The sequence below is a fragment of the Sceloporus occidentalis genome, unplaced genomic scaffold (assembly GCF_023333645.1).
Source record: "Sceloporus occidentalis isolate IW3139 unplaced genomic scaffold, rSceOcc1.0.p SCAF_3, whole genome shotgun sequence".
In the NCBI taxonomy this organism is placed as follows: Eukaryota; Metazoa; Chordata; class Lepidosauria; order Squamata; family Phrynosomatidae; genus Sceloporus; species Sceloporus occidentalis.
In genome coordinates this window covers 56,480,715-56,501,431 of record NW_028316983.1, presented here as the reverse complement: position 1 = coordinate 56,501,431, position 20,717 = coordinate 56,480,715, and the positions used below count along the sequence as shown (strand labels likewise).

The following is a 20,717-nucleotide window of genomic DNA, read 5'->3' as shown; positions in this document are numbered from 1 at the left end:
AGCTGGTTTGGTTAGTTATTTAGCACAGAACAAGAGAGAATGAGGGTTATGTTTTGCTTTTCAAAAAGAAAGGATGTTTGATGTATACCACACAGGGAACATGGAAATTTTGCAGGCGATTCATTCTCCAAGCAACTATTGAGTCAGATTTGCAGAAATGCATTTTCTTGGCACTGAAATCACAGTTGTTTAGGGATTTTTTTTTCTCTCCACCAGATTAACTAGTTGTCCACTAACAACTAGTGACCAGGAACATGCATGCACACACCCAGTGGCATTACTAGGGTTGGAGTTACCCGATGTGGAAATTCATAGTGTTACCCCCACTACTTAGCTGTAGCAACTATAAATTTTGTTGTTTCTTCCATTACTACCTTATTTCTATCTGCCAACAAATATAAAAGTACAAAATCCATCTTTTCTTCCAGGCAGTGGGACAGGTAATGAAATTATGAAACAAATATAATATCATTGTTAAAAATTGCAATCCAATTGATCATCTCCCACTGTTTCAATCTGTTCTGACTGACAAGGGCAAAAAGCCCAGAGTTTTTTCAAATAAACATTTCTCCCTAAAGGCTGAAGGAACTTAATTAAAACGAGCTGCTGAATAGGCTTTCCAATATTTACCATTAAATAAAATCTGGAAGTAGCACAGTTAGCCAATGAACAGTCTGACCTTGGCACTTTCCCTCACATTAATGGTGGGCAAACACAAATTGCCTTTAGATGTGCCTCCTGAAAGCTTATATCAAAAATCTATTTTTAATTTGGCAGTTAGCCTCTGTATAATCATATCACTTTAATTACAATCCAATATGATTGACTTTACTATTTAACTTTTCCCACCAACCACAGATGCATTTATCTGTCAATGTCAAGAGCCAGGTAGCCTGCAGTCATTAAGCATATAAGTAAATATACCCTTCACATGGAACAAGTATAGGAAAGAGGTAAAGAGACATTCCAGACTTATTGCAGCATTCTGCACACCAGGGAAGACTCTGAACAGTCCTCAGGAATTTGATTCGCCATTGTTCTATCTCTTGGTTCATGGCCATAAACCAAAATTGGATATCATATAATGATCAGGTTAATTACCTTATCTTTATAACCCAGCAATTTTGAGGGCATATGGCTTCCTGCTTTTGTAGAAGACAACTGAAATACAGTCCTAGAACAGTCATTACATATTGTAAGAGCTTTTTGTCTTGCCATGATAAGAGATGCTTGAAAAGTTATGCTTAGGTACTAATAAGAGCAGGATTACTGTGAGTAGCCTTTCCTTGGGCATGCACATTAACAAGACAGATCTCTGCCAAAAGGCTGATGTTTGGGGAGCAGTGGCATAACCCCCATTAGGGTGTCACCTGGTGTGGGCCACACACCCCACTCCTGTAGTGATGCCATAGAGGTGAACCATAGGTATAGATCTGCAAGAATTATTTACTGTCAACATGTAAGAAACATGCAGAAATATTCTCTGTTTGTTCATTCTTGTTTTACTTTACTTCAATCAAGATTTAACATGTACAGTATGTAGAAACTGCAGTAGACTGAGATCTTACATCTTAGGTCCTAAATTTAACTTACTTGCCAAAGATGGCCTTGTATCCAGACATGCTGCGGTGAGATAATCTAAGGAGGTGAAAATGTAAAATGTTCCGAACAAAAATGCAGCAGCCTAAATACATTTTTTAAAAAAATACTGTTTAGAGTAGACTCATATAATCAACTGGATTACATAAATGTTAGTTTAGCATTCAACAGTCAAGTCACTGAACCTGCTGCAACTGAGACCATTTTGAGTGAGATGTATTTATACATATTTAATTATAAAATTTGCTGCGAATTACTGGGTAGCACATTGCATATATGAAACGTAAACTGTAAAAGGATTTTTAGACTCCAAAATTTAGAGAGGCTATTTTTGAAGAACATATGAACATTCAGTGTTGTCTGTAATCTCCTGAAGGGATGTATGCCCTCAAAAATTCCCCCTGGGCAGAACTGTCTGGGTGAGAAGTCACATTTTTCAGTTATCGCTTTCAGAACATCAAGAGCAGAGGATACTATGTTTTTATTTAGTATGGCTTACCTTGATAATTTTATGTAGAAATGTCTGATATGCAGGAGCTCATTGACATAGTTTAGAGAGAGACAACCTGGTTAGAACTAACTGACTGGTAACTTCAAGGACTCATGCTTATGAGGAAACAACGTACAGCTATGTTGACATATTCCAGTTAGCTTCTGAATTTGAACAGAAGGTCAGACTTTGAACATGTTCCTGGGATGAAATGGCCCTAATCATTCCAGTCAAAAAATACTGAAATATCCCCACATTTCCAAGAATTTTTCCCCATCACCCCCCCCCCCCCATCAGTTGAAAAGGGTATCCTGGTAAACTATTGTTAAATTAGGACTCAAAATGTATAGACCAAAAAATGACTGCTAGGACATCAAGGTCTGTTCTTTTATCCCCTCTGGGTGAATACACAGGATTCCAGACTTCAGCTCCCTGGCCTGTAGTGGGAGGAACCATCTATGTGTATCTGTATATATGTCTGCATGTTTCAACCCTATTCATTTCACAGGGTTTTCTCAGGCAAGGAAAAAGTCGGCTGAGCTAAGTGTTACAATCAATCTTTCCCAATACATCACCTTCCAGATGTGTTGGGACCACATATCTAGTATCCCCAGCTGCATGGCCCATGTTAGGTGGGGATTATGGGAGGTCTAGTGGTTTGAGTGTCAGACTCTGAAGAACATGGTTTAAATCCCTGCTTGGCCATGGAAGTCCACTGGGTGACCTTGGGCAAGTCATACACTCTCAGCCTCAGAGGAAGGCAAAGGCAATGGCAAACCCCCTCTAAACAAATCTTGCCAAGAGAACCCCATGACTGGTTTGCCTTAGGGTTGCCATAAGTTGGAATTACTTGATGGCACACAACAACAACGGGTTTAGCACATCTGATAGGTGCCAGCTTTGGAAAGACTGGGTTACATATGCTGCTGCCCATTTAGACTGGGCTATGTTGCTTTTCCATTTAAGAGTCTCAGATTTGTGCCTGTGGTATCTTGGGACTTCTAGATTTTTGTAATATGTTAGTGTTTTCAGATTTATATCAACTATCTACCTGAGTCTGTTTCCTATATTACTGTTCAGCTTGCTCATTGCCCATTTGGATGACAATTCAACTAACTTTAATTCAACTAGATTTTTTATTTCTGTGATGTCTAATGTCTAATAAAGGATTATGGCTATCCAGATCATGACTTGAATGGACCTTTCCTGACATCATTCTAGAGGTGTTTGCCTTGCTTTCCTCTACCCTTTCATTTGATCTCTTAATTTTTGACTTATCATGGTTGCCGTAGCTCATGTGTAACATTCCTCTCTTTTTCTGCCCTTGACCAGGAGTATAAACTATTTATTAACCTTTAACACAAAAGCTGGCCACAATCAAATGCTAAAGCCACATGCGGGAATTATTTATTTACAAGAAGTATTTCTATATCACCTTTCTAAAAACTACCCAAGTGGTGTACAGCCGTTCAAAAGAAAAGTCACAAAGCAACATAATAAAACATTAAACTAGCAACATCAAACATAAAATACTAAAAATGTTTTAAAAACACAAAACCAATTGAAAAAGCTAAGTTTAAATTATGAGTCTTGATAAAAGCAACAAGACTGGGGAACAAGTGAAGCTCAAAAGATAGTGTGTTCCACATTACTGGGTGAAGGTCAGTATTCCCCTTATCTGAAAAATGACAGTATGACAAAGACTGCAGATCCCTCTGACCTTAAAATCTACAAACACACAGCTGCCCAGTTGCAGTATTCTCACATGCAAGTCATGTGTTATACAAGATGCAACAGATAATGTACAATGTTCTACTTTTAAGTCAGTTTCCCCTCTGCTGGGATCTGAGGTACAGCCTAGATAAAAGTAACCTCATATCCTGTGTCATAAAGCCAGGTTTCTATGCCAACAGCTGTTGATCTGGTGACGAAGAAGCCACCTGCCAAATAAAAATCTAGGCCATCTCCCAATTTTTCCCATCATCCACCGGATATAGTCATTGAGAATGCTTTGCTTTCATAACACATGGAGATGGGAAAGAGAAAGGCGGAATTGTGACACACAGATTTACCTGTCTTCCAATTTGGAAAGTTAAGTTCATGTTGCCCACACTTGATTTGACCCCATTTAACCCAAGAGTGGGAATCATGTCTTCCGAATGAATGTTGTTGGCCTAGGTGGCATAGCCAATAGTAGGAATTTAATAAGTCACTTTTAATGTAAACTCCATTGATTCAGTGCGTATACTCTATTTGGGACAAATCTATGTCTCCAGTTTAATGTACGTCTAGGTAGTAGTAGTAGTAGTAGTAGTAGTAGGGCTGGTCCAAGATATAATCCAGTTGGACTGGCAGCTGAATCCCAGCTTACCATTGGTAATGGGATAGCACTCCCCACCATAGGATGTTAGCATGTGGAATCTGGGAAAATTGAGAAGATTTGCCACCCTTACCATCAACATCTGCTGTCTGAAGTTGGCTCTTTAGCAGGGCAACCTCAGACAACGAATGTATGAATACCTGTACTTACTTGGAAGCATTTCTTGGAATCAATGTGAATTAATGCCTGAGTTATTGTTTTTGGCAAGAGTCTTCCTCCTAAGAGTCCTTCCTTTAATCCAAGAAGTTCTCTCTCTTGCAATATCTGGAAAGCAATTTTGAGGATGACTTAAACAGAAGGAGATGGGCTGGAGGGAATGACAAGTAGTAAGGGGGGGGGGGGGAGGAAAGAAAAAGGATGGAATGAAGTGGGTAGAGTGAGAAAGAGAAGACGGAGAAGGAAAGAACTCAGGGGAGGATGTATGGATTTTAAACCCAGGAAAGCTGATATATCTGCATGTTGTGTACGTTATGCATCTTCAGTTTCCAACTTATGGTGACCCTAAGGTGAGCCTATCATGGGGTTTTCTTCACAAGATTTGTTCTGAGGAGGTTTGCCATTACCTTCCCCTGAGGCTAATAGCACATGACTTCCCCAAGGTCATCCCATGGGTTTCATGGCTGAGCAGGGAATCGAAACCTGCTCTCCAAAGTTGTAGTCGAATGCTCAAACTACTACACCATGCTGGGTCTCATTATCTCATAAAAAGCTTTTGTGCATTTACTAATGAATTGGTGCAGTTCTCCATCTTAGATTACCAGAAGTGACTACCCGGGGCAATTCCTGATAGAAGGTGCCAACTATTCATATTCAGAAAACACACTGTGGCTTTTTTATCTCTTTTTCTATGAGGAAGAAAAGGCAGAAAAAAACCACAATGGGGAAACATGAAAGAGCTACCAGTGAAAGAGAACAATGTTGTGCTGTCCTGTAAAACTGCATGAATAGTATACACTTGCACATACGAGCTTCCTATGGAACCACTTTCTAGTAGGAAAATAGCATATGGCTTCTGAGACACATCTCTCCACCTACCGTATATACTCAACTATAAGTCGACATCATGTATAAGTTGAGGGAAGATTTTAGGGCCAAAATGATGGATTTGGATATGATCTGTGGATAGGTCAAAACTTAGGGGCATGTAACAAAGGATGTAAAGAAAAAAGCAAAGGAAAACAATGCCAAAGAACAAAATTCTAGCAAGCATAACTGATTGTGCTCATACTGGAAGTTGGATGGATGAGAGAGTAGTGTGGGGTCAGTACTTCCAAGACAGATTATACTCTTGCCTTTCCCCAGGAGATGGTTCCTTTTTTAAAAAACAAGAATTAAAGTACAATACAGTAGACCCTTGCCTTATGTGGGGGAATCTGTTCTGGACCACCAACCCCGCGTAAGATAAAAACCACCTATGCTTGAGCCCCATTGAATATAATGGGGCTCAGGTGCGTCTGTGTGCATGCTCTATGGATGCACGTGCTATTCATTCCATTGCTGCGTGGCTTCAGCATAAGCTGAAAGCCACGTATAGTGCACCCGCATATGGTGCAGGCGCACTGTATGTACATTGACCCATGGATAAGTCAACTCAGGTTTTTTGGTTCAATTTTTTTAACCTACATTTCTAGACTTATACATGTATATACAGTATATGCTATACCATGAATGGATTTGGCTCTTTAGGTAGATGAGTGGCAGGAAAGCAGTGAGGATTTCTGATTCCTTGACTTTCTGCCCCAACCTAAATTGTACTATTGAAGTTAAGAAAGCTGTGGGTAATCAGAAGTGATGCATGGAAGGATTGTAGGTGTTCTGGGCAGATCTGCTGTCCAAAATACCCCACTACTCAATTAAAACACAATGCTTCCACTTCAACTGCCATGACAATGTCCTGTGAAATCCTGGAATTTGCAGTTTGGGGAGGGGCATTTAGAATTCCCAGCCAGAGCAATCTAATGCTTCACCAAACTACAAACCCCAGGATTCTATGGGATGTTGTCATAAGTATAACCATAGTGCTATAATTATGTTAGCCAACGTGGTGTACTGGTTTGAATCTTGAACTACGACTCTGGAGCCCCTGGATTCGATTTCCTGCTCAGCCATGAAACCTGCTGGGTGACCTTGGGAGCAAGGTATATGCTCTCAGCCCCAGGGAGGCAAACCTCCTCTGAACAAAATTTGCAAGAAAACCCCATGTCAGGTTCATCTTAGGGTCACCATAAAACAGAAACAACTTGAAGGCTTACAACACACATAATTATGTAGCATAAAAGGGTTCCTAAGAATATTTCTTTTGAACCAGGCTCCACTTCTCAGTTCTGACAGTTCTAGTCAAGAAACAAAGCAGATTTCTGAGCCCAACTTGTGCTATAGGTTAGATAGAAGCAGACACTGAAATCAGAGAGTGGAGGAGAGTTTTAATATAATGGCAAAATACTTAAGATTTTGAGGATGCTGCACAATTCTGCACTATATGGTACAACTGGAGCTACTTCAAAGGATAGGTCCCCAGTGAATATAATGAAGCATATCACATCCATGAATTAACAGCAGTAATGGAACATTCCATGAAAGGGTCCATATCTAAGTTTCCCTGCTTTGTTGTCCATCCTATTGCTTTGTCCCTGGTTTGACCAGCTGAGCTATCATTCAATCCATCATTTTTCCTCCCCTCAATGTGGTCATTTTCCTTCCTGCATTATACCATTTCCTTTTGTGCTGGTGGCTGCTGTTCCTAAATCAATCACAAAGGAGAGAATCAAGGGGAATGATGCAGGGCACTCCCTTTCCCATCACACTGAGCTCATTCTATCGGCAGGGCTTGCTGTCCCAGGAAATCACTAAGACCGGAAAATGAGCATGAATCCCCCTGCACAGCAGCCCAGAAGATATGCCACACTGTGCAATCGTAAAAAAGTTCCTATAGCTGTATTTTTGCAAGGCGCCAACAAGCAAAACTAGGTTTCCCATGAGGCCTGCTTCATAGCAATCTGCTGCTAAAAGAATGGCAATTGTTCAGCAAGCATTTATCATTTTTAACATTGCAGCTTGGCAGTACAACAGGGATGAGATAGCATTGGGTGGATGGTGATATATAGCAGAGTTGAGCAGGGAAGCTGTGGCCTGGAAGTAGGTAGTGCAGGGCTGGGAAGGATTGGTAGTACTGAAAAGGGATAGAAAAAGCTTGCGTTGTACTTAAAGGTAAAAGAAAACCCTCTCCTACGTCATAGGCCAGGGATGTAACTGTGGGTGGAGCAGAATGAGGGCATTGTCCTGCCCATAGGATTTCTGATCCATGAAATGAAATTTTCCTTCATTCCCCAAATTTCTAGCTTTGTAAAGAAAGAGACACTGAAAATCATTCATACCTAAAATTCTTACATTTGCTGTGCTCACATTCCCTTGGTAAGTTTCTCTGTTCCTTTTCTCTTTCAACTCAGTTGAAATTTTAAGTGCTAGAAATTTGGGAACTAAATTAAAATAGCATAGAGGGCAGAATTCGTATTGGGGGCCAATGCCCATTTTGCCCATCCCCACTATCACAGACTAACATGTGTGAAGGATATATACCAAAGAGAAGTAAAAAGGATAAGCTGTCAGTAACTAATGGAATGACTCTAAATGCAACCTGTAACTATGGACCAAAACAGACTGCAGAAATAATCCATCTTGAGACAACTTTAACTGCCCTGGCTCAATACTAGGGAATTCTGGAAACTGTAGCTTACTGTGGCTCATTCCCACTGGAGGAATAACCTGCGTCCTGATTTGGCTCTGCCCCGCTAAGCAAATCAATTCCAAAAGGCCCCCTGTTCCCACACTTGTCGTTCCCATTGGTGAAAACGGAGCAGCCCTTCAGCCAGCACATCTCCCCCTGACCCCAGAGATGTCACACACACACACACACACACACACACACACACACACACACAGAGTGTGCCCTTTTATTTGGGTCCTTTTTTTTTAAAAGGGAGAAGCAGCGGAGGCCTGACAGCAGCACAGGAGGCTTCCAGGGCTGCTGTAGGGCCTCCACTGCTTCTCCAGGGCTGGCGGCCCTTGTGGGGCTTCCGGCACAGTAGGGGGCAAGTGGCAGCAGCGTGGGAGCAATGCTGGAAGCCCCACGAACCCCGGTGGAAGCCGCGGAGGCCCAGCAGCAGCACAGGAGGCCCCACCAGCATCGGGAGGCACAGAAGCAGAGAGGGAAAAGAAAGGAGGAAGGTAGGAAAGAAGAGAGCCGGGAGGAGGATGGGGATTTTTTTTAAAGCAAATCTAATCGCAAAATCGATAGAATGGCCTAGCAGCTACTCACCTTTACAAGTAGCTGCTTTGCCAATCTATCAATTTTGCGATTAGTTTTAATTTAAAAAAAAAAAAAAAGGATGCAAAATGGCGGCACTGGATGTGTGTGTGACATCTCTTGGGAAGGATAACACACACCTCTCTGCCATTTGCCCCTCCCCTTTGAAAGAATCGATCCCGTTCTGGTGTTCCCACTTAATGGATATAGGGCAGGATCGATTCTTAACATAAGAACCGCTAAAAAGCGGCTACCAAAATATCCCAAGCTTTTGGTGTTTGCCCCGCTTTTTTCCCAAATGAGGATCAGAATCGATTTCCAGTGGGAACCAGTGGCATATAAATCAATTCAGGAATCAGAGCTTTTCGTAGTGGGAAGACCCCAGAGACTTGGTGAAAGGAGGAGCTAGCAGCTATTAGCTCTCTGTATAGCTGCAGTCCCATGCTCTTGGAGCTCAACAAACAGAGCTCAGCTAACATGCAACATCAACAGGGCTGTTTTGCTTGGGTGTTTGGTGGAGAAGTTTTGAGGGATACACTCTGAGTGCTGTTTCATTCCCTACTTAAGATTATTGAATAAGGTCAATAAGGGAGCTGCTGCAGTCACCTGCAACAGCTATGGTACGTTTGCGTTCTTGCCAAAGGATGTGGGTAACTTCACCTGCACCAAGTGCAAGTTGGTTCCCCTGTTGGGAGAGGAGGTCCAGCAACTTGAGGCCCGTTTATCTGCTCTTCAGTATATTAGGGATAGAGGGGGAAAGGCTGTCCTGGTTGAGGCACACAGAGAGGATGCTTCTTGGGAGAGGGTCAGTTCGCATTCACAGGAGATAGACAGTTGGAGGCATGTGGCATGTAGAAGCAGAAGGACCAGGGATCAATCTATTAATTTGGATTTGCAGAATCAATTTGAAGCTCTCTCTTTTATCAGTAATGATGAGGGGAAGCAAGAAGGGGAGGAGTGTCAGTCCTCAGAGAATGTGCATGAGACCTTGGAAGGTTCAGCACATGGAATGGCATCTGCCAAATCTCGGAGGAGGCATGTGATGGTGGTGGCAGGGGACTCCCTGCTGAGGGGTAGCGAATCAGTAGTCTGTGGGCCTGAGAAGATGTCTCAAGAGGTGTGCTGTCTTCCTGGGGCAAAAATCTGCGATGTAATGGAAAAGCTGACAAGACTTATCAAGCCCACTGACCCTTATCCCTTCCTTTTGGTCCATGTGAGAACCAATCATACTGGAAAGCATAGCTTTCAGAATATGATAAGGGATTATGAAGCTCTGGATGGGAAGCTGAAGGGGCTGGATGCACAGATAGTTATTCTGTCTGTCCTTGCAGTGGAAGGAGATAGCATAGAAGGTAGAAAAATAGTGGAGGTGGATAACTGGCTTCACAGATGGTGCCGCAAAGAAAGATTTAGCTTCCTGGACCATGATGTACAGTTTCATGGAGGTGACTTTCTGGCAATGGATTGGCTGTATCTCACAGCAGTTAGCAGGAGTACTTTTGCTAAGAGTTTGACATCTCTGATGAGGAGGGCTTTAAACTGAGTCATGTGGGGGAGGATACAGTATTCTTGTTGGCAGAAGTTTATCAAGTGCTGGACATATAGCCCAAATGTTATACAGAGAACAAGGCAAATAACACAAGAATGCAACAATGGGAGGACAGGGCGAATGTCCCATGGTTTTAGATGTTTCTATACTAATGCACAGATTATAAGAAATAAACAGAATGAATTTAAACTTATAGCACAGCAAAGCAAATACAGTGTGTCCGCGCCATACGCAGGTGCACTATATGCGGTTTCCTGCTTTTGCAGAAGCCGCACGACAATAAAAACAATGGTGTGCATGCCTATGCACGCCACACCACCATGTCATGCACACGCCCCATTGTTTCCTATGAGACGTGAGCATACGCGGATTTTCCCTTACGCGGGGGGGCTAGAATGGATCCCTGTGTAAGGAGAGGGCCCACTGTATAATAAGTATCACTGAAACTTGTGGGATGAGTCTCATGATTGGAATGTAGTGTTAAAAGGGTATGTGGAGTAGCATTATACATTAAGGATGTACACCTCCAAAGAGATCTATGGCTTAAATCCTGGAAGCCAAATTGAGAGCATCTGGGTAAAAATTAAGGGTGAGAGAAACATCGTAGATGTGTGTGTCTGGGTCTACTACTACAGACCTCCAAGACAAACTGGGGATTTGGATTATGCTTTCCTGTAACAGATGACCACACATTCAGAAATCACATTACTACTATAATATAATGTGATTTCTGAAACCACTAAGTAGTAGTAATGTTTTCAGAAGTGATAATGTGGGATTTCAACTATCCTAATATTTGTTGCAAGTCAAACTCTGCCAAAATTTTAAGGTCAAACAAATTATTCATAGAATTATAGAAGCATAGAGTTGGAAGAGACCACAAGGGCCATCCAGTCCAACCTCCTGCCATGCAGGAACTCTCAATCAAAGCATAGTTTGCAAACAATTTCATTGTCCAGAAGGTGGAAGAGGCAACTAGGGGATAACTTATTTTAGATCTGATCCTAACCAACAAGAGAGATCAGGTTAATGGGGTGGATGTGGCAAAATCCTTAGGTGGGAGTGACCATGTTGTCATGGAGTTTGTTATACAGTGGAAAGGTGAAGCCAAGCATAATCAGACATGCATTCTAGACTTTAAGAAAGCTGATTTCAATGACTTAGGGAAATACTGGCAGTGATCCCATGGTCAGGAATACTAATAGAGAAGAGGTTCATGAGGGATGGGAGTTTCTTAAAAGGGAGATATTGAAGGCACAATTTCAAACAGTTCCAATGAGGAGGAAAAATGAAAGATGTTTAAATAAACCAGGATAGATGTGTAAAGAACTTCCATCTGAGCTAATAATAATAATAATAATAATAATAATAATAATATGTATTATTTGTATTATTTATATACCGCTATTCCAAAGATCATAGTGGTGAACAGCAAGTAAGCTAATTAGCAAGTAAGCTAATTTGCCCCCAACAGTCTGGGTACTCATTTTAGCGACCTCGGAAGGATTGCCCTGTACCTTCCTTGAAAAGTTTCAGCTGAAGTGTGGGAAGAGATTTGTATGGATGAGGGTGAGGTGTCCTGAGAGTGGCTTTGTGGAGTGGTTGCCACTTACAGCATCCTCACTTTTGAAGGCACCATCACCTGTTCAATAGCCTGACATATCATGACCTTACAGACATGACTCTCTGTAGTCACAGGCTCAGAATAAATCCAGGCATTAAAATAGAAGTTGGTACAGCAGCATGCTTTAGAAAACACCTATGTGGAATTCGACCATGCTTTATATGTAAGCCAGTGCATTTTATATTCTTGTTCAAGAAAACTGATGTTTCCCTGGCACACAGCCAGTACATTAGACAACATTCTTGTCACCAATATACCATAGCACAGTAGTTGAAGCAGCAACCACAGTGAGGGCAAAATGAGTGAATAGCTTATAGCCCCAGAGTACACACCTGGCAAATGAGTGAGAAAGATGAGACTATTTTTAAAAGGCACCCTTGTACAGTTCCTTTCTTAGAATAAGCAGAGATCCTGTTTATAGAATCATCAAGGAGCCAGACTTATAGGGCTACCATAATTCAAGGAATGAACTTCAGGTGGAAAATGAGCCACACAATATTGGGAAACAATTATGGTTTTTGGGTGATTTTGTGAGGCAAATTGACAAATATCTTGTAGTAAAGTTCAAATTATCACATTCATCTATGGCCTTTTCACAGCAGTATTTTGTTGTGCTTGTGTGACCAGTTTTGGAAATACTTTTTATGTGTGGTCTTGGATCTTGAGCCTACATGCATTGTGCTGACACGAGATTGCCATAACTACAGTATATACATCAGGGGTGTGCAACCTAATTTCCAAAGCCCTTGGCTAGCTCAGTTTAGCTCTTTGGCAAGAACAATGTGTCCTTCATTGGAAACTGACTGGGTTGGGAACAGAAGGGATGGAGGGAAATGGTAGCCGAGAGAGAAAAAGAAAGGGGTAACTCTATTCACATTGTTTCTTGAAACCACCCATGACTGGCTTTAGCCACATCAGCACCAGTGTACAGCTCCCCAAAACGTATTCCTGAAAGAATGTGACCCTTCACAGAAAAAATAAGTTTCTCTATTTCTGGTATACATGATGGTAGATTGAACAGTGATATGTTTAATTGCTACTTAGAATGACTTGGGGCCCATTCCCACTGGCCCAGTTAATTTGGGTGGAACTGGGTAGATCTGGATGCTCCTCCCCCGAATCTCTCTGCTAGCGAGTGCCCACTACGATTGAGGGGCATTTTAACCCGAATGCCTTATCGGGTTTAACTTGAGCGTGCCTGCTGTCAATCAAGAAATCATCATAGGTGACATTTGCAGGGGCATCGGAAGTGTACTCCTCCCTCCTTTTTTTTAAAGAGACATGCACAAAATGCCCCAAGTGCACACATTTTGTCAAATAAAACTCGTGTGTGTGTGTGTGTGTGTGTGTGTGTGTGTGTTGTGGGCATTTGGGTCAGTGCAGGTTATGATCTGCCCCTGGCCCCATTTTCAACCCCAAAATGCAAGTTAATGCATCCTGTATCCCCCACTCCTTGCCACCCCAGAATGCCTCTTAGACATGTAATTAATAATAATAATAATAATAATAATAATAAATTCCTCACCTCGGAAATGTCAGAAAAGGATGCGATTGTCATGCATTCTTTTTTGCTTTTAAAAGCAATTCAGGGCTAGCCCTGAAGTGACAGTAGCAAAAGCATGTATCATTTTGCCAATTGCCTAATTTACAAGAGCAACAAATGTAACATTCGAATTGTAGGATTGATTCGCAAAGGAAAATAAGTCTTGCCCTTTGCAACATTTCCCCTTTGTTGGAAGCCAGCAAATGAAAGGGAAAGTGAACAAGCAGCTAGCCCTGTTCTATGCATCTATATATCTGCCTCAAGAAAAAAAACAAAACATGCTCATAGTTTGTAAAAAAAAAAATAAAAAAAAGGGGGGGGAAGGTGCCTGATGGGAGCTCCATTCATGCCCTGCCTTTGACCTGACCTGACCTGACCCTTTCTCTCCTGCTAGAGGAGCTTTGCCATTGCCTTCCACTGAGGCTGAGAGAGAGTGACCTGTCAGTTCCAACTGACCCATGGAATCAATTGGGAATAAAAGGGAAATGCAGCGCAGGCATTCTGACTGTAGCATCCTCATATAACACAAATAATAATAATAATAATAATAATAATAATAATAATAATAATAATGGCTCTTAAGTTCCAGGAGCAAGAGGAAAGCAAGCACCCAAAAAATCATGCACATAAATTGTCCAAAGAGGCTGCTTCTGCTGCATCCATTTCCCTACATCCCCCAGCTTGGCCCCACAACCCTATTTCCCTGGGCAATCCTCCTCCTCCTCCTCCTTCCTTCCGACCCTCACCTCCCTCTGCCCTGGCTCCTTCATCCTCCTCCTCCTGCTCCATTATAAGATGCCCTCCAGGCTCCCTTCTTCCCACGGCCGCCTCCTCCTCCTCCTCCTCCTCCTCCTCCTCCTCCTCCTCCTCCTCCTCCTCCTCCTCCTCCTCTTCCTCCATCACTTTCTCCACTCCCCCCCACCTCCCTCTGACAGTCCTTTGCAGCCCTTGTCACCCTGATTTCTCCTTTTATCCTCTTCACCCTTTGCATCCAGATTCCCCTTTTTCCTTCGTCTCTTTCCTCCTCCCCCTCCCCTCCAATGAGGGGAGGGAATGCTCTGACCTCTGCCTGCCCTCTGACCTTAATCCCTCCCTGAATTTGCCCCAATCACGATTGAGGGCAAGTTCATATTTTGCGGAACCCGGGTCTTTTGAGAAAAGACGGATTTTAGCCCGATTCTGAATACCCCGTAAGTGGCATTTCCTTGTGCAAGCTTCGACATGGATTATGAGAGAATCGAGCCCAATATGAACTTCATGTGGAAGATTCGATTTCAGAACCGGTGTAAAAGGTAATGTGAATGGCCCCTTGAAAAGGTGGTTTATTCATGCTCTGAATATGATCAAGTGCTATCTGTAGTCAGAAATCAAATTTCTTGAGGAGCAAATTAGCCAGTAACCCTGGGTTATTATTTTGTCCCATTTTTGGCACATGGTTTAATTCACTTTGCTTATGAATTACCTTGAGTTGTTTGCTTTATAAGTATTTTTCTACAGAACATTTGCTTTCTGCTTTGGGCACAATGTGACCTGAATTGCAGAAGTTTGGTTGAGAAAAGACCTAGCAGAACAGTCCTGCCTTTCAACATACAAGAAGGTCTTGAAATTAATTCAGCTCTAGAGCTTCTTCTCCGATGCCTTGGCAAGATAATACAAGGGACACAAATTACTCAACATTCCCATGATAAGATTATCTTTTTGCCATCTCATTTTGATCATGTCACCCCATTTTTGATATCTCTCCCTTGGTTACCCGTTACTTTCAGGAATCAGTACCAGCTTCCTGTCTTAGCCCTACACAGCATAGCTCCACCCTGTTCTTCAACCATTATTTCTTTTTACCAACCTGCTCAAGATCTGCATTCTAGGAACTCTAGGCTTCTCACCCAAGTTTCCTTAGCTCAGCTTCATCCTTTTTCACTCACGAGTCAATATATTTCACTCACTGTTCAACCTTAAACATTTCTTTCCCATATTTTAAAATCTCAGTTTAAAACTTTTGGAATGTTAGTTAAATATTGTATATTTGCCATCTATCTATTTGTCACTTTGCTTTATATTTTATTATTTTTTGATAATTTGTTTTACAATTGTTTTGTATAATTTATATTTTTTTTATTCCTTCCTTCCTTCCATCTCCTTGCCCCCCCCCCCCCCCATGTGTACAAATACATATTTTAGATTTTACTTGTAAAGTGCCACGTACATCAATGGTATTAAATAAATGATGATGATGATGATGATGATGATGATGATGATGATGATCTTAAACCACCTCTGTGAAACTACAATAGTGACTGGGAAAGAAATAAAATAGCACTTTCCTGAATGTAAAAACCAATTCTTACATATTAATTATTCCTACAGCTTGTAAAAATTATTTTTCAACACTACCACTCCCAGTGAACATACCACTTTTCAGAGCTGAAGTCCACAAAGTAACTTTTCCAAGGTCTGATTATACCAATAAATCTGTATGGTTCTACATTAGCATTAGCACTGCCATAGTCCTGACTAGCTAAAGTGGAAATAAAATAGATTAAAGCCACCAGTGAAGGTTGATGTGAAGCTGAGAATTCAACCAAAGATGTTCCAGTCTGTGGTTAACCATTATACTACCTCAAACTAGAAAAGCAGGCCTGAGTAGTGAAAACCCTATATGGTGGAGAGAAGACTCTACCCTACCCCCTCAAAACTGACCTTTGAGGTTTCTAGCTTATTTGTTTTGGCAGTGCCAACAAGACAGAGAGCAGGAGGTGTAAAATATATTCAGTTTATATCCAGCTTTTCTTTTTAGCCCTACAATATTAAATGAGTCTAGCTAGAGCATTAACCTCATGCATCCCACTTGTATTCAGTTAAAACAGACTTCAAGTCTTTGTCAGTGCAATACTACAGAGGTGTGCCTACCCATAACAAGCTTAGCAAGCCTCCATTTTCTCTGTGAAATTCATTTGATAAACACCATCAATAATGGGTTAAACAGAGACAATGGCTTGCTGACACACTATATGTATTACAACACTGGTTAACACCCCAGTCTCATGGGGCCACTCTCAGACAGTTTATTGTATCTCCTATCTGGTTCCCAGTCTGCACACACCACATTCCAAAACTCTTCTCCACCATTCATATGGGCATTCATGCACTTTGGCCTTACCCCTGCCTTTGTCCCTCCATGACCAAAGTTATGTCACACCCACCATCACCACACCCACAGGTTCTACATTTCTATGGCTGTTTATATAGTCTGATTATAAAAGTCCTTCCTGGGCAACAGTGCAGTCCATGCATCTGAGAAAATAGATCAAGTCTACAAAAGCTTATGCTACAAGATCTTTTCACAGTTAGTCTCACACTAACTCACACAAATCGCTGGAACAGACATGCCATGTGCTATTAGTAATGATAACGGCGTTCTTTTTACAAATTATGCAATGGATGTTAGAATTTGATAAACTCATTTTTCATTTAATAAGTAATGTATAACATTGTGTTATTATGTACATGTAGTGGGCTCTTGTTATCCTCTGGGGTTTGGTTCCAGGAACACCCGTGGATACCAAAATCCATCAATGCTCAAGTCCTATTATATACAATGTCATGGTAAATGGGTGTCCCTTATATAAAATGGTAAAATCAAGGATTGCTTTTTGAAATTGGTGTGTGTGTGTGTTTATAATATTTTCAAGCTGTGGATGGTTGAATCTGTAGATAAGAAGGGCCGATTGTATAAACTTACTTATTATAGTGTTTTGTTTGCGCATGGAGCCCTGGTGGCGCAGTGGTTAAATGCCTGTACTGCAGCCATTCACTCAAAACCACAAGGTTGTGAGTTCAAGACCAGCAAAAGGGCCCAAGCTCGACTCAGGCTTGCATCCTTCCGAGGTCGCTAAAATGAGTACCCAGACTGTTGGGGGCAAATTGGCTTACGTGCTAATTAGCTTACTTGCTGTTCACCGCTATGATCTTTGGAATAGCGGTATATAAATAAAAAACAAAAAAAATAGTGTTTTGTTATTTATGGGGGAATGGAAATGCTTTTGGAAGATTTCTAAATGTCTTTTTTCAAATTTTAAGCCATTTTGATATCTTCTTAGTTTTTTTTCCAGAGAAGGAACTAAAAAGTAACAAGAAAAGCAATAAGCAATGCAACCGCTGCTACCCACACCAAAGGTAATGGTAATGATGTCACCTCTCCCTCAAAATAGTGAAGGTTACATAATAAATCCCTTTAAAAAATTACCGTAACTCAAGGGTGGAAGCAACCAAAGATTACAGAGCAGTAAGTAACAAACAGCAGTGCTGGCATTTATCAAAAAGATAACACACATCCTGCTTTCAAGAATACAGTAGTATTCTTGACAATCCTTTCATTTGTCACTATTTTGGTTTGCTGCAGCAGCAAAAAGCAACAATAACTCTTTCCTTGAGGAAACTTAGCAGCAATGCTCACTGAATCACTGAAAGATTAATGACCTAAAGGAATTTAAGTGGAAAATAGAGGGCAGAAAAATGCAAGTTAGCCCACTACAGCATAATTTATTATGTGAAAGCAACTAACAGATCCCTGTCAAAAGGAATCTATTGTTCAGTTGTTACTATGTTCAACAAAATGTGTTGCTGTGGAATACTCCAGTTTTACAACAAAGCTACTATGCCACGTCCTAAGATATATGACACAATCCCAGCCTTCCACCCTGATTTCAGTTCTCTACCCCCAGCCCTTGGACACGCAGCATTCTGTGACCAGTGAATATGTTCAGTCTTTGATTGAGGTGTTTTGGGGGGTGGTTCTTTGTCTTTTTTGATTTATTTCTTAAACTTTTTTAAAAAGAGTTCTTCAAATGGGGTCGGGGGGGGGGTTCCTTCCATCCTCTTTTTGGCAACATTTCATATTCATTTGCAAGAGGGGATGAAATTACTTTTAATAGTGTAATGGTTATAGAGAGCTCTATTCTCTACAAAAGGGAACATGTTATTGGTAAAAAGGAATGTTTCCTTGTTGCTAAAAGAACCAGGTTGACACATGCTTACCCTGATTCGATCTCTATTATTCCAACTCATACTGTGCTTTTCTAGCCCCTAAAATGGCAGAAGAGATTGTGGTTTGATATAAATTCAGAGAAGCAGCAGCAAAAAGAGGAGAACCCTTACCTTTAAGATTTTTCAGACTTTGATGCTATATCTGCTCTTCCATCTTTTACCTCCCTTCTGAATTCCTTGGTGTATAGCTAGAAAAGGGGATAGGGTGAAGCAAGGAAGAGGAATGAATGGCCTATTGGATGTTGTTATGCTGCAGTTCACATCAGCCTTAGGCAGCTAATGACGACAGATGACAGGCGATGTAATCTGACAACATGCGTAGCCCACAGGCTGCCATCCCCCAGTTTTGAGGAAGCACAAGATGCAGCTCAACATGGCCCTTGTGGCTTTTCATTGCGGCCCACCAATGTGCCAGTTAGCCTTCTTACTTGGCCACATACCACAAATTCTCCCAGTATCCCCCAAATCCTCCCCCCACAAAACCCTAGAGTGTAAAATTTCATTCTAGAGTCTATATCAGGGGTCGGCAACCTATGGCCCACGGGCCGCATCCGGCCCACGGGCACCGTAGGAGCGGCCCCAGGCCAGCCCTGCCACCGATTGCCGCTGCCGGCGCGCCCGTTCCCCGCCCCTCAGGGCCGGCTTCTGCCCTCCCTGAGGGGCGGGGAAAGTGCTGGGGCAGCCGGCGCTGGCCTTCCCCCACCCCTCAGGGCCGGCTTCTGCCCTACCTGAGGGGAGGGGAAAGCGCTGGGGACGCCGGGGCTGGCCTTTCCCGCCCCTCAGGGCCGGCTTCTGCCCTACCTGAGGGGAGGGGAAAGCGCTGGGGACGCCGGGGCTGGCCTTCCCCCACCCCTCAGGGCCGGCTTCTGCCCTACCTGAGGGGAGGGGAAAGCGCTGGGGATGCCGAGGCTGGCCTTTCTCCGCCCCTCAAGGCCGGCCTTGCCCTCCCTGAGGGGCGGGGAAAGCGCTGGGGCAGCCGGCGCTGGCCTTCCCCTGCCCCTCAGGGCCGGCCTCTGCCCTCCCTGAGGAGCGGGGAAAGCGCTGTGGACGCCGGCGCTGGCCTTCCCCCCAGCCTGTGGGGAAGCCTTGGCCCTCCCAGAGCGCGGGGAGGGGAAGTGGCGCCGGGGGCCTGGGGAGAGGGAGGCGGGGGTCCCCCTCGTCCTTCTCCCCAAGCCCACGGTTGCTCCACAACCGCAGGCCTGGAGAGAAGGAGAAGGGGATCTGCAGGAGGAGGAGGAGGAGCAGGGAGGAAGGAAGGAAGGAGCCGGAGGAGGAAGGAGGAAGAAGAAGGAAGAAGAAAGGAGCAGGAGGAGAAGGGAGGGAGGGAGGAGGATGAAGAGGAGGAAGAAGTAGGAAGGAAGGAGGAGGAGGGAGGGAGGGAGGAGGAATGAGGAAGAAGAGGAGGAAGGAGGAAGGAAGGAGCAGGAGGAGGAGTAGGAAGAAGACATGTCTTTCTGAAGGTGAGACAGTGTGACTTTCCAAAGTGCATTTCTGTGTATTTTCAGTGCTTTCAATGCTAAAAGGCCTGTTTTTACAATGAGAGTGGTAGTGATGATGATGACATGTCAGTTTTAGAGATATGCACTCTTTCTGAAGGTGAGACAGTGTGACTTTCCAAAGTGCATTTTTGCGTATTTTCAGTGCTTTCAATGCTGAAAGGTGTGCTTTTACAATGAGAGTGGTAGTGATGATGATATGTCAGTTTGTGGGACATGCAGTCTTTCTGAAGGTGAGACAGTGTGACTTTCCAAAGTGCATTTCTGTGTATTTTCAGTGCTTTCAATGCTAAAAGGTCTGCTTTAACAGTGAGAGTGGTTTCGGCCTTCCCCTTCGGCCGAAAGGGCCCCTTGGAGCCCGTTCAGCCAAAGGAAGAGGCCATGGAGGAGAGGGCAGGCACACGCCTCCTCCTCCCCGCGGGGCTTTGGCAGCCCTGAGGTGTCCTTCGGAGGACACCTCAGGCCTGGCAAAGCCCCGAGGACAGAAGCAGGGGCCGTGCACCTGTTGTTCCTGCCCCTCATGGGCCCCTACTGGTTCTCTGGGAGGCAGCTGGGGGCCAAGGAAGGGCAGGAGGAGCAGGCGCACGCCTGTCACCCCCTCTCCCAATCCCCCCCCCCACTTCTAGCTGTCTCTCAGACAGCTGGAGGTCGGGAAAGGGAGCAAAGAAAGCCCCGCCCCAGAGGATG

General features: G+C 43.1%; 1 protein-coding gene across 1 annotated transcript in view; it reads right to left on the bottom strand.

Annotated features, from left to right (window-relative positions):
• Positions 1 to 20,717, bottom strand: part of LOC149315968 (N-fatty-acyl-amino acid synthase/hydrolase PM20D1-like) — a 59,299-nt gene that overhangs the window by 9,775 nt on the left and 28,807 nt on the right. The window contains exon 14 of the transcript XR_016280426.1: positions 18,646 to 18,722. The gene's annotated coding sequence lies outside the window, so the exon portion shown is untranslated. The remainder of the gene's footprint in view (positions 1 to 18,645; positions 18,723 to 20,717) is intronic.